Consider the following 15,351-nt stretch of genomic DNA (forward strand, 5'->3'; position numbering starts at 1 on the left):
CACACAGAGCACAGGGGCAGGAATTTAGCGACTTTCTGATTCTTAAAAAACTTCTAAAGGTTGTCACCTAACATTAGGGGTAGCTGCTAATATTGACAACCTTCTGTGATAAAATGAAATATTGTCCCAAATGCAAATTGTGCCTTCTCATTCCCGGCGACCCTCTGGATGTTTGGACTTACTGTATGTTGTTTGGTATCCATTTCAGGCTCATGCTCCCAGTTCCTCATCTGGAGTTGCCTGCTAGGTGCCAAAGCCTATTGCAGAAAAGTAAAGATCTTTAATACAGATGATTCTAATGCGTTACTTAAAGGGGAAAGTCATGAGGATGTAGTGTGGGTGAATACTTGCAATGCAGGAGCGGATACGAAATCTCCGTTTCTTCATCAGAGAAATCAGATTAGAGCTCCGTTTCTATCTTGCATGCAAATAAGGAACTGAGAACTGGGAACTAAGAATCAGCTCCGGTGTCATCTAAAACCAACTCATCCTGCGGCGGCAGCAGAGGATGTCTGTCTAATGTAGGAGAAGCCTTGTGAGAGTTTGCAAGGGGAATGGCTGAATTTGTAATGATACTTTTACTGGGGCTCTGTCTTTCTTGTGAGTATAATTAAGATTAATAGTGTGTCTTCCTCAAGACTGGAGGAATTTATAGTATAAATGAATAGGTGAATATGGTTCTGAATTAAATCCAAGGAAGAGTTCAACGAATTTTAATCGGACAGCAAGATGTATGAAAGTGTACACTGTTGCAATGTGGGAGTAGTAGACATGTATAGCGGTCTTTCCCGTGAAACATTTTCTTTAAAGATCTTTTTAGATATTTGTATTTTTAAAAATAATGCAGTAATGAATGAAACTTTATTAATGTTTCAATGATACACAAATAATTGTGATATAATTCAAGATTTGGACTTACATTATATATCAGAGACTTCTTTTGATTTGGATTGCTAGTATAGGACATGAATTGTCTCAAAGAGATATTTCTGAACAAGCATTCAAGAAACAGAACAGAAGAACAAAATTTCATTTAATCACTGAAATTAATCGGAATATTAGAATCATTTCAAGAATATAATTCACTGGAAATAATGTTTATTATACTAGTAATACTAATGCAGTTCTTGTGTTCTAGAATGACCTGATCTGTTACCATTTAGTACATCAAAAGAAAAAAGAAAAAAAAGTAGAACAAGGCTGCATATTTCACAGCAAATTCCTTTGCAGTACACAGAACTATGAGGCGATTTGGATAAAATGTTGCATTTCTTTATCAAGGAATCTTTTTCAGTGGGGTAACCCTTTCAATTTTTTGGTAAAGAAACAAAGAAAAAACCACATGTCTTAAATTTATGAGATACCATAAATGCCAGTAAATATATTATCATGTAAATTTTGTGAGTCCTAATAATGCAACTACCAGGTTTTCCTTGCTAACAACATTTCTTTTCCATTTAAAAGGCTTTCACCTCACAAGACAAGAGACCTGTAGTGCCCCAGGTGAGTTTTGCCCCATTACCTTTCCTTATTATCGGGGAGGCTGCTCTTTTCCCAAAATGTGTGAGCTTTGTTGTTTCCCATTTCATTGCGTCACACTTCACCTACCTTATGAAAGCCTCTCAATCCCAGCTTCCTATTTTCCCAGGGAGAAAGGAGGGTCTAAACACAGCCCCATTGCCCCATTGCCCCATTGCCAAGAGAATCCAGGAATCCATTTCTGGTGGTTCTTCCCTTAAAACCTACATTTCCATGGACTTTTCTTTCTTCAGAAACCTAGTGGTACATTGTCCCATCATTTCTCCCATCCCTTGAAACTCCAGAAACTTGATATAAAAGTGTTTCAGACATACACATACTTTTAACACCAGGATTGGACTAAGTTTCAATCATAGTAAGACCAGGTATACTGAAATCCATGAGTCTTGTTCCTTTTCTGCAACTAAAGTCCCAGTGATTTCCATTGGTTTGCTTGAGATCCAAAACTACTTTATGCAGTGGATATCACCTGAATGTTGGCTCAAGCACGTAATGACTTCAGGACATTTGTCAGAGCAGGAAAACAATAATCACATCAAAACTTAAGAAAAGAATATTCATAGTCAATTTTGGTTTTTTTTGTTTTTTTGTTTTTTTTACCTCCACAGGGAATCTTACTTCACCTCAGATGTTTTCATTCACTTCATCTGATGATGGAGGAGATACAGTTTGGGTGAACTGTCAGATACCTCCACTCTCCAAGTTTTCCCGGGTAATTTTGTGTAAAGATGGAAAAGAAATGAAAAGCAAGCAACAAGAAGACAGTATATTTGAATATAACTTTTATTATAAAATATCAGAAGAGGGTGCAGGGCAGATTTCATGCATGTACCAGCTCAGGGACACTGCCAACCGGGTGAAGAATTCTGCTCTCAGTAATGCCAAGGTTTTTGAAAAAGTTGTAGGTAAGGAAAAAGCTCCTTTAAAAACCAAAATTGATTTTTTTAAAAATTGGTGGATTTACAGTGTTTCTTGCTTTACTGTTACTCCACATAGATTTGACGTTCATATTCTGTTGGCAGCTCTCAGTCCTGAACATCAAGGGTGCACTCCTTCTTCTTGGTCAAAAGGGCCTTTTGCTGTTTGAATATTATCAAACTTCAAACACTAGAATGTGTATCCTCTGCAAAAATTATGTTTTATTAATTTCCTATGCATTTAATTTTAATTTAAATACAGATAACTTGACTGCTCTCCAAGCATGAGAGTAATCTTTGTCCTTTTCTATCATCATAAAAATGACATCTTGCTAATAAATTGCTAGTCTCTAAAAATTACACCTAAACTGTACAGAGACCATAAATGGCTCTAAAGCCACACTTTGTGTCTTTGTAGAATCACATCTGGCAATGTGTATGATTTTTGTCCATTGTTTTTTAAAAATAAGAAATATATGAAGTGATATGAGGTGAATATACAATTGGTAAAATGAGGAATGGAGTGAAACCAAAATGAATAGATTCATTGCTTTCTATAATCTAGTTCAGGATTCACTTTGAAATCTAGAAGAGATTCAGTAGGGCTTACGTGTCCTGTTTAGTGTTGCTAGGTTTCATTCTTACAAACAAATAGCTTTCTGTCTATTAACAATCCTGTCTTGCAGGCAGGACACATAAGTCTATTATTTGAGGAACACTTTGAGAAGCAACGATTAGAGTTAAGGATCTGGTTGTTAGTAATTTAGAATTTTCTGGAACAGGAAAGTTCTTTTTATTTGCCTTAGGCCTCATTTTATGTAGCATTTGAGCTACTTTAAAAATCCTTTGCAAGCAGTGAGTTGAGAGCTTTAGAGAGTGCAGTCTGCCCCAACCTTGCAGCATGTTCCACGGAGGGAAAGAAGTTGGATTTCAGAAAAGGATGGAGGAATTTCTAAGACAAAGGAACCATGGTGTCCTCCCCACCTCCCCCTACCTCCTTAACCCTCTTTCTCTCACCATTATCCAATTGAGCCCCATTCTCTAGCTGATGGTCATGCCAGGTCATACCTGAGAGCCTTCACCTTCTTTGAATCTAGAACTGAACATACTCCGTGCCAAGCAGGCAAAACCACTTAGCATGTGTCTTTTTGTTTTGGATTATTTTTCATTAAAGATACTTCTACAAGACTGAGAAGTCCTCTGAGCTCTGAGGTTCATCCTCACTTCCACTGACTATGGAACAAACATGCCCTGGAAACTTTTTTTTTTTTGGTAGCTGTCATGTTTTCATGATGTGGCCTTAGTCTCATTCCCAGCCTTCACCTGAGACATTTTAAAGTTGTTTTTAACTTCTACTTTTAAGGTGGTGGTATCTCTCTCTTCAGATGATACTGTAGTTTTCTCCAGGGACATGTCTTACGATGTTTCATCAACATGGTGGGAGAGATGATATGGTCAAGAGCTGAGAACTCTATTCTTCACTTTAGGTTTCCGACAGCATGTTCCTCCTCCTGCCCCTCCTCCCTGTTACTGAGCATTATCCCTCGTGGAAAATTTGGTTTGGTTTGCAGGAATGATGGGAGACTGGAATTCTTCAGAAGCATCTACCAGCATTAGGGCTTGTCCACTTTTATGTGGGTTTCTGTATATGGTGTGGGGGGAGCTATACTTTAAGCCCCAGAGATGATGATGATACTGATGACAGTATGGGAGACTGGAATTCTTCAGAAGCATCTACCAGCATTAGGGCTTGTCCACTTTTATGTGGGTTTCTGTATATGGTGTGGGGGGAGCTATACTTTAAGCCCCAGAGATGATGATGATACTGATGACAGTATGCTTAAAGCATCAACTCCCATCTCTGAAGAAATCATAAAATTCAAGTTGCACCTTACATTAGACTGTTTCTGTCAGATCTATTTTCCTACATTTGATATTGCCAAAGGGCAGTTGCTAGTTTTGGAATATAGGCCTATGCCTATATTCTCTTGTGGGGGTCTTTCATGATCAGCACTGTCTTTCCTTGTTTTAGCCAGTCTGGATGGGAGCCTGCTGCTAGCAGCTGGTTCATCTGTGCTGCTAGGCGTCTGTTGGATGTCTGCTACTGTGACAGTGACTGGTTCCTGTTCTGGGCGATTGCTCTGGCCTGGTCTCAGGTCCTGCAGCCACTTTGCACTGCTGCTATGTGTCTTCTCTTTCTCCCAGATGTTCTTGCCACATGTTCAGTGGCTCTGTTGGTGACTGTTGGTGGCTCTGCTGTCACTGTGTTGTTCCACTGCAGTTGGGAGTACACCTTGGATGGTTCTTTGGAGAACAGCGCATTTATCTTCTTGGTCTTTGCTTCTTTGGTGTATCTACTTAACCTGGTAGCCAGTGCTGTGGGCCTTTGTTAAGCAGTCTCTAGGGCTCCAGATGGAATCCGGCCCTTGTATTTTTTCAGTAGCTGAGCCTTATCCTTAATCTCCACTTCCTTCTGTAGTTCCACCAGCTGGCTAACATCTCTCTGACTTGCCTTGATTTCAGCCTCTAGCCTCTAACCTCATTTTCTGGATGGGGGGACGGGTGTTATGTACTGCTGTTCTTCTTGATAAACAGTCTGACCAAATTCAAGCAAGAATGGCTTCCAGATATATTACATATTACACAGCAAGGCAAATTTCAGCATTTAGACTATGGTTTTTAAGGGGAAAAAGAATTAACCAAATACCTGAATTAAATTATACCTGATTGTCTAGAATATGGAGAAGCTATTGGACCTATATATTGACCTATATTCTACTTTTCCAGATTAAGAGAATTAAGAATAAATTTTATGAACAAAAAAGCCAAATTAATTAAGATATGTTAACAAGAAGAACAAAACAGATCTAATTCTAGACACCATATAAAGCCAACTGAACTGAAATTACACAAGTTTTACAACACCTGTCTACAGTATGGAATCAATGATCAGAGGTGATTATATAATAGGTAATAGAACTAACTCATGTTTTAGAACAGGGAAACCAATTCTGGGGAATTGATTTATCAAATGAATGACGGAATGAATGAATGAATGAATGAATGGCACTCATAACTGTAGCAGTTATGAAGGATTCTGTGAAGCATATAGCAAAAGTACAAAAAAAAACAACGACATCATTCTGGTTTTCATCCCAAATAAAAAATCTGTGTACAGCTTTGAGACTTTCTGTAAAGAGAAGTGTTATAGAAAGCACTATAAAAAAATTTAAAAGAAAAAAGTGCTGTCAACAAGGAAAGCAAAAGTAGAAGGAAATGTTAACATTTCATTAACTTTCATTCCAGCTACAGATCGTGAAGATTCTTCACATTTCCCAAGTAAGTGATTCTTACTTTTTTTAAAACTTGTATTTCTTCTGGCTGGATTGGTGATCACTTCCTTGTCAAAGAAAAGGTATAGAAAATAAAAGCAAATAAGAATAACTTTAAATGTCCATGGATCACTCAGCTGATCTGGGATCAGTTTTGCATGATGAAAATCCATCATTTCTAATGTTGGAGCAGATCCATTGAAATCAATTACCATTTATGTTGAGAGAGATGATGATTCAAGGTGGACCTAAACCCATAGCTCCTTGAAAGAATTGCTTATGACCCGTCAGTCCTTCTAGGATTCCTGGGGTGGGTGGTCACTTATTTTTCTAAGAATTATTATTTTTTAATTAATTTATTAAATTTATGTCACTGCCCATCTCCCCCAATGGGGGACACTGGGCGGTTTAAAATAAAATGACAATATATCCCAGAATGCCTAGAACATGCAGAATTTGTGTGAGTTAAACTGAGTTATATTTACAATAAGCAAAACAGTTAACAACACATTTTTAAACAAAAAGCTAAAGGCAAAATGAGGCTGAAATTTCTTAGCAAGAATACTCAGTCTCAGCCACATATAGAACTAACTGGGAAAAAAAAAAATTGCACAGGTTTTACAACACCTGACCACGATACAAAATAAATGGTCAAAGAATGATGATATAATATGTAATATAACTGACTCAAGCCCCCCAAAACATAATATAGTTTGTTTAGTTCTGACATATTTTATTATGTAAATCACCTACTTGAAAAAAATGACACTTTATTGCAGTTTTATTTCCGAGGATCACCAGAAAAATTGGAACCATCATTCTGTTTTCCCCAGAAAGGACTGTTTGGAGTTGTTAGCTTAGAGAATCCTGTATTTAAGGATGGAAGGAGGGAGGAGGGAGTTGAAGGAAAATATGCTCACCAAAGCGATAGATGGTGTGTTTTTAGAATAGAATATAAAGATTCCAGAAGTACGTGGAATATGGGCTAAGGAGCAAATCTCCTTAAATTAGGATAAAGTGATTTGAGGTCCCAAGTAAAGGGAAATCCACATATGCTGTTCAAAATTGCAGTTTAAAAAAGAGATATATTTTCATTGATACATAAAGCTAAAGAGGGAGGAAATTTAGATATATTGTTAACTTTTATCCACGGTACAAATCATGAAGATATATCAACTTCCTCAGGTGATTCTTATTCTCCAAAAGTATTATTAATTTGTTAGGATCTTGAACATGATAAGGAGCTACTCCTGTTGAATTGGTTTCATATTTAGTCAAAGTATCTGCAGCTACTGAAATTGCATTGTTGATTTAAAGGGGTCCTAAGTATTTCAAAGGCTGAAGCTAATAAAGCAGGTATCGATGATTTTCAGGCCAGACAGTACTGTTATGTAACAATGGAGCAGATGTTTCTGACTCTCAAAACCAGGAAAATAGCACCCAGAAGTCCACAGAGTTCAGAACTTGTGAGAAAATGGCCAGGGATTTAAACATGGGGCTGACATGTATATATATACTCATATATAGGAGAGAGAAAGAGACAGAGAGAGAGACAGAGAAATTAATCCCTATGTTTTGCAGTAGGCAGATTTTCTGAATATGTGATTTCTTTCTTGTCTGCCGTAAGGCAACTTATCTAGCCATGTTGGGAATCATGCAGTCCATTGCTATGCAGCTTAAGTGTGATCAAGCCATGGGTCATCTATCAGGATCCAGGCAATGTGCCTTCTCTGTTGCCATGCCTGCCCTCTGGAACAGCATCCCCCAGGAGATTTGGATGGCTTCTACCCTTCTGCTCTTCTGGGAGTCATTAAAAACACAGCTGTGTTCCCGGCCTGGGGTTCAGGTAGATGCCAGGCCTGTGTTAGTTTTTGCTAGTTTGGTGTATCTATGATTGTCTTACTTTTCTGGACACAATTTTTTTAATTGTTTGGGTTTTTTTCTTGGGTGTATGGTAAACTACCTAGCATCATTTGAGATTTGGGCAGTCTCCAGATCAATTAATAACTAAAAGATATCAATGATGAAGCCAGAGAATAGGACTCAAAATATATCCAAGCTCCTTAGGCATTGAACTTCTTCAGGTGGTTGTTCTAGGACACTTGTGAATACCATCTCTTCCTTTTAAGTTAAAATTCTTTCAGTTAATTTTTTTTAAGTTAAACATTCATAACATCACTAAAATATGGAAAAAGTTCATTATTATTATCGTAGTTAATTTGGTTTGCATTCTACATTTCTATCTAAACTGTACATTCAAGTTAATTCTAGGCTATGTTCATAAAATAGACTGATAGTTTTATATCAATTACAATATCTAACTTCCACAATTAATAAATTATCAGAGAAGAATGACTAGTTAGTTGTTTGTGTTTGTTTTTAACTTTGCCAAAAAAGGAAAAAGAAATGAAAGTAGCTGGGCTCTTGGCCTTTTTTCCCTTTACACAAACACCCACACCCCCCCACACACACACTCAAACAGTCGACATACCCACCATTGCATGAAGGTATTAATAGAAGCAGTTTTGTATTTTCAGCCCGTCCTGAAATAAACCACATGTCTCTACAATGTTTATGGCTACAGGATCTACACAGGAAGGGTTATAAAGAAACAGCCACTTCCGTTAGGCCTTTTTTTTTCCAATGGAAAGAAAATACATGTTTACCTGATGGCAATCTGAAATTTTCCAGCAAGAAAAGTTCCTACATAGGCATCATGCCGGACCTTTTAGGCCAAAACTCTTTTAATAATACTGAATAATCTCCCACCCACTGCCCTTAAAGCAGTGCATTAAAGAGATGCTTCCCTTGACTAAATGTGAACAAAATACTTCTCCAAAAGGCATGCAGACTGAAAAAATAATGCCCTGGAAAGTCTTATTTTAATGAAAACTATGGAGACCACAGCTTTGAAATTACAGTCTATAAGATACTTTCAATTCCTTCTGTCAAATTGACAGAGACCCCTCTCATAAGCCATAAGGTTCCAATGAAGCCACTGAGCTGGTATGCATAACTAATAAATACTTTCCCCTGGCCCAGTTATGAGTACACTGACCGGATGTGATTCGTCCTCCTGCCTCCTTATCCCAGGGACACAGATGCAGCCTTATGATACCCTTGTCCATTTTCTTCTATAATATGGGTGCTAATTATTCCATTTCATTTCATCCTGTAGGTCACAGCAGGCTGAGTTTAATCATAAGGTTTGGACTCACAGTTGCTTCCATTCCTATCTTTGTTGGAATCTGTTATGGGCTGATAAAAATGGTAATATTCCAGCTAAATCTTTTAAAAAGTAATTATAATCAAATTAAAATAGTAACATTGAAACAGTATCTATTACTATTATTGGAGCAAGGAGTAAATAACAATTTTGGGTTTTTTACTTTTCCTTTGCATAAATTGCCCTGTCCCCCTTTAATGGATTGCAGATTAAACAGACAACATTTTCATCTTGATATGCTCCTGAAATTATGGGCAATGTATTTCATGCAGTCCAGGTGGAGGTGTGAGGTATTAAACTAATGTGGCTAAATGCATATTATATTTCTTTCTCTTCCCCAGGTATAATAAAAAAGAAGAGCTACAATCAGAACCACATTCGTGCCTCTGATGTGACTTTAGGTGGTTGCTGTAGAAGACAATGAGAAATACTTTCCCATTTCTGCAAGATTCTCAGCCTTTTCAATCTAGGATTTCTGATGATGTCTTCACCTTCCATCTTTATCAATGTGGCACTATGACATGTTAGTCTAATGGGATTAAACACATGCTGTCTCTCTCTGTCTGAAATATAATGAAATGGAGTGCAACACTCTGGTCTTCAGTGTTGAACAGTTTTTCTTGGTGTAAAATTAGAAAGATACGGAACATTCCTTCTTCTGAGATCTCATTGGAACTAAAGATGGGGATGCTAAATCCTTTAAAATAATTCATCTTGCTAATGAAGCCCTGAAATCACTAGAGATCAGATGCGAACAACTTGGCATTGTGGAGTTACATCTAAGGATTCCTCTTCTCTTCTAGTCTTTGGTAGACAAATCATGGCCTGATTGTAAGCATCTCTCTGACTGGAGAGCAGAATTATCAGTCACTCCCTCCCCTCCCCTCCCCTCCCTTTCCCTTCCCCTAGGGCATTTTAAATAAACAATAAACACCACCTTTGCTGCAGCTGATGGGACATTACCATTTGCAGCAGGAAAAATATTTCCAGGTTCTGCTTGAATAAATGTAAATCTGTTCTGAAGGATTCTGATCTATCTTGGGAGCTAGAGTTATCCAAACCCAATGTGCAATTGGATGACATAAACCTGAAAGCATTCTGATGGCTGAAGTTTTACAATCTGGGCCATGGGGGGTTCCACTGGAATCTGTCATGGCTGTAATCCTAGTAGTCTCGTAATATGTGGGGTCATTACTGAAGCTTACTGAGCTTGCACAGGATCATGGTTTACACTCTGGTTACATATAAATTGCAAAAAATCCAGTTTTCTACCTCTGGGGTCTATAGTATCTAAATTGGAAGAATTAGGATTAACAAATTGTATAGACTCCATAAAATAATTATATTTATATTGTTCCCAAAATATATCATAATATGTTGAATGAACTATGTTTAAATATATAGATGCAATTTCAGGATATATAGCTTGATAACAAAACACACAGCATATATTATGGAAAGAATAATAATAGTTAAAAGTGTAAATGTGATGTTCAACTACGTTCCTGAAATATGAAATGTGTCATTTTATGGAAAAGTACAGACTCTACTGAACCTAGGGCTCGGCAAGAAAGATAATCTCATGTAAATGAAAATAAACCTTTTCAGGATTTAATTATAAGTTTAAGGGCTGAATTAATTCTATATTGTCCTAAATGCATATGTTATGGACCCTTTTTCTTTAAGTTATTTTCTTTCTCTTGCTTCCTTGCTATGTTTAGTTTTATTTTAATCTTCAACCTATGAAGGGTCTTTTCTCATTACTGTATGTTTTCTGCTGGTATTGTAGTCCTTTTATTTCACTTTCCTAAAAACAAAGGAAAAAAGGAAAAAGGGATGTGATGGGAGAGGTTGTAACTTAATTTTATACATGACAATAATATAAAAAATAAAACTAATATCTTCATGCCCACCCTGAAGAATGGGTAAAAGCTGAAATCCCAAACAGTTCACTAGTTGTACAGTGAGGTAATTAACTATAAAAGTGAATTAGACTTGACTTAGCACAACACAAAGGGACGGCACCACTCCTGGCTGAACTTTTCGATCTATTCCTACAAAGATAGAAGCCTACTGATATAGATACTCCCCTGCTTCAATTATCAGGAGTGTTCCAGCTCGTTGGAAATTTCTAAAGTTTAATCAATGGCTGTAGAGAATATCTTAAGCCTCACCCTTTCCCAGACTCAATCCAGCCACTTCTGTCTTTCTTTTGAAAGACACCCCCCACCCCGCAAAAGATCTATCTCCAATAGGAGGAATAACTGGGGATAATCTGAATCTGGACTCTGCCTTTGCATGAGAGAGAGCATCTCTCCCTTGCGAATGTGGATTGCACATTTGAGCCTATGCGAATGTATACTGTGAGTTTCATCTTGCAGCTTCTGCAGGTTACACTTGACAGGAATCATACGTTATACTGTGGCATTCTCAATGGTTTCTCAATGGTTTAAAATATAAGAAAAAGAATGCATCAAAAACAAGTTAATACACCAAGAATTATACATTACATACATTGTATATAGCATATTTAACAATTGGTATATAATTTAGTAAAAAGTAGTGAATTAAAATGAAATTGTATTGACAGAAAACTAATAACAACATAAAAGATAACCCTTGCAGTCCCCAAATGCCCTCCAGAAAGAAATCGTTTTCTCCTGTTCCCAGAAGGTGATTAAGAAGGTAATTAACTTAATCTCAAGGGAGAAGGTGTTCCATAACACATCCCTGAAAAGCAGTCCTTATGGGCCTCAGATCCCCTCACTTGATGGAAGTGGGGAATTACAAGCAATTTTTTCATGGATTGGCCATATTTGATGGGTTGACTGTGATTGAGGGGTGAGAGGTCTTGAGAATAGTCTTGTACCTCAAAACCAGCACTGAGAATATCACTCAGAAACCTATTAGAAGCCAATGTGGGGTCTACGGAAGAGCTAAGATGCTCATGTTTATGACTGCTAGATAATGCGTGGACCACGGTGTTTTGTCTCAAATCCATGGAGATGTTTCAAGGGTGCAAAAATATAAAAAAAGTTCATGCAGAGCACAAAGTCTGGGGCAGGAATTTAGCGACTTTCAGATTCTTAAAAAACTTCTAAGGTTGTCACCTAACATTAGGGGTAGCTGCTAATATTGACGACCTTCTGTGATAAAATGAAATATTGTCCCAAATGCAAATTGTGCCTTCTCATTCCCGGCGACCCTCTGGATGTTTGGAGTTACTGTATGTTGTTTGGTGTCCATTTCAGGCTCATGCTCCCAGTTCCTCATCTGGAGTTGCCTGCTAGGTGCCAAAGCCTATTGCACAAATGTAAAGATCTTTAATACAGATGATTCTAATGTGTTACTTAAAGGGGAAAGTCATGAGGATGTAGTGTGGGTGAATACTTGCAATGCAGGAGCGTATAAGAAATCTCCGTTTCTTCATCAGAGAAATCAGATTAGAGCTCCGTTTCTATCTTGCATGCAAATAAGGAACTGAGAACTGGGAACTAATAATCAGCTCCGGTGTCATCTAAAACCTCCTCATCCTGCGGCAGCAGCAGAGGATGTCTGTCTAATGTAGGAGAAGCCTTGTGAGAGTTTGCAAGGGGAATGGCTGAATTTGTAATGATACATTTACTGGGGCTCTGGCTTTCTTGTGAGTATAATTAAGATTAATAGCGTGTCTTTCTCAAGACTGGAGGAATTTACAGTATAAATGAATAGGTGAATATGGTTCTGAATTAAATCCAAGGAAGAGTTCAACGAATTTTAATCGGACAGCAAGATGTATGAAAGTGTACACTGTTGCAAAGTGGGAGTAGTAGACATGTATAGCGGTCTTTCCCGTGAAACATTTTCTTTAAAGATCTTTTTAGATATTTGTATTTTTAAAAATAATGCATTTAATGAATGAAACTTTATTAATGTTTCAATGATACACAAATAATTGTGATATAATTCAAGATTTTGACTTACATTATATATCAGAGACTTCTTTTGATTTGGATTGCTAGTATAGGACATGAATTGTCTCAAAGAGATATTTCTGAACAAGCATTCAAGAAACAGAACAGAAGAACAAAATTTCATTTAATCACTGAAATTAATCGGAATATTAGAATCATTTCAAGAATATAATTCACTGGAAATAATGTTTATTATACTAGTAATACTAATGCAGTTCTTGTGTTCTAGAATGACCTGATCTGTTACCATTTAGTACATCAAAAGAAAAAAGAAAAAAAAGTAGAACAAGGCTGCATATTTCACAGCAAATTCCTTTGCAGTACACAGAACTATGAGGCGATTTGGATAAAATGTTGCATTTCTTTATCAAGGAATCTTTTTCAGTGGGGTAACCCTTTCAATTTTTTGTTAAAAAAAACAAATAAAAAACCACATGTCCTAAATTTATGAGATACCATAAATGCCAATAAAAATATTATCATGAAAATTTTGTGAGTCCTAATAATGCAACTACCAGGTTTTCCTTGCTAACAACCTCTCTTTTCCATTTTAAAGGCTTTCACCTTGCAAGACAAGAGACCTGTAGTGCCCCAGGTGAGTTTTGCCCCATTACCTGTCCTTATTATAGGAGAGGCTGCTCTTTCCCCAAAATGTGTGAGCTCTGTTGTTTCCCATTTCATTGTTTCACCCTTCACCTACCTTATGAAAGCCTCTCATCCCAGCTTCCTATTTTCCCAGGGAGAAAGGAGGGTCTAAACACAGCCTCATTGCCCCATTGCCCCATTGCCAAGAGAATCCAGGAATCCATTTCTGGTGGTTCTTCCCTTAAAACCTACATTTCCATGGACTTTTCTTTCTTCAGAAACCTAGTGGTACATTGTCCCATCATTTCTCCCATCCCTTGAAACTCCAGAAACTTGATATAAAAGTGTTTCAGACATACACATACTTTTAACACCAGGATTGGACTAAGTTTCAATCATAGTAAGACCAGGTATACTGAAATCCATGAGTCTTGTTCCTTTTCTGCAACTAAAGTCCCAGTGATTTCCATTGGTTTGCTTGAGATCCAAAACTACTTTATGCAGTGGATATCACCTGAATGTTGGCTCAAGCATGTAATGACTTCAGGACATTTGTCAGAGCAGGAAAACAATAATCACATCAAAACTTAAGAAAAGAATATTCATAGTCAATTTTGGTTTTTTTTGTTTTTTTGTTTTTTTTACCTCCACAGGGAATCTTACTTCACCTCAGATGTTTTCATTCACTTCATCTGATGATGGAGGAGATACAGTTTGGGTGAACTGTCAGATACCTCCACTCTCCAAGTTTTCCCGGGTAATTTTGTGTAAAGATGGAAAAGAAATGAAAAGCAAGCAACAAGAAGACAGTATATTTGAATATAACTTTTATTATAAAATATCAGAAGAGGGTGCAGGGCAGATTTCATGCATGTACCAGCTCAGGGACACTGCCAACCGGGTGAAGAATTCTGCTCTCAGTAATGCCAAGGTTTTTGAAAAAGTTGTAGGTAAGGAAAAAGCTCCTTTAAAAACCAAAATTGATTTTTAAAAAAATTGGTGGATTTACAGTGTTTCTTGCTTTACTGTTACTCCACATAGATTTGACGTTCATATTCTGTTGGCAGCTCTCAGTCCTGAACATCAAGGGTGCACTCCTTCTTCTCAGTCAAAAGGGCCTTTTGCTGTTTCAATATTATCAAACTTCGAACACTAGAATGTGTATCCTCTGCAAAAAATATGTTTTATTAATTTCCTATGCATTTAATTTTAATTTAAATACAGATAACTTGACTGCTCTCCAAGCATGAGAGTAATCTTTGTCCTTTTCTATCATCATAAAAATGACATTTTGCTAATAAATTGCTAGTCTCTAAAAATTACACCTAAACTGTACAGAGACCATAAATGGCTCTAAAGCCACACTTTGTGTCTTTGTAGAATCACATCTGGCAATGTGTATGATTTTTGTCCATTGTTTTTTAAAAATAAGAAATATATGAAGTGATATGAGGTGAATATACAATTGGTAAAATGAGGAATGGAGTGAAACCAAAATGAATAGATTCATTGCTTTCTATAATCTAGTTCAGGATTCACTTTGAAATCTAGAAGAGATTCAGTAGGGCTTACGTGTCCTGTTTAGTGTTGCTAGGTTTCATTCTTACAAACAAATAGCTTTCTGTCTATTAACAATCCTGTCTTGCAGGCAGGACACATAAGTCTATTATTTGAGGAACACTTTGAGAAGCAACGATTAGAGTTAAGGATCTGGTTGTTAGTAATTTAGAATTTTCTGGAACAGGAAAGTTCTTTTTATTTGCCTTAGGCCTCATTTTATGTAGCATTTGAGCTACTTT

At 37.0% G+C, this 15,351-nt stretch overlaps 1 long non-coding RNA gene across 1 annotated transcript; it reads left to right on the forward strand.

The window, feature by feature from the left end:
• The first annotated feature begins 504 nt into the window (after positions 1 to 504).
• LOC134495541 (uncharacterized) lies at positions 505 to 2,415 on the forward strand. Its single transcript, XR_010067824.1, has 3 exons — positions 505 to 600; positions 1,465 to 1,503; positions 2,148 to 2,415. It is a non-coding gene; the product is annotated as an uncharacterized LOC134495541 (long non-coding RNA).
• Positions 2,416 to 15,351: the final 12,936 nt, after the last annotated feature.

Source organism: Candoia aspera, chromosome 4 (genome assembly GCF_035149785.1).
Source record: "Candoia aspera isolate rCanAsp1 chromosome 4, rCanAsp1.hap2, whole genome shotgun sequence".
NCBI classification, from domain to species: Eukaryota; Metazoa; Chordata; class Lepidosauria; order Squamata; family Boidae; genus Candoia; species Candoia aspera.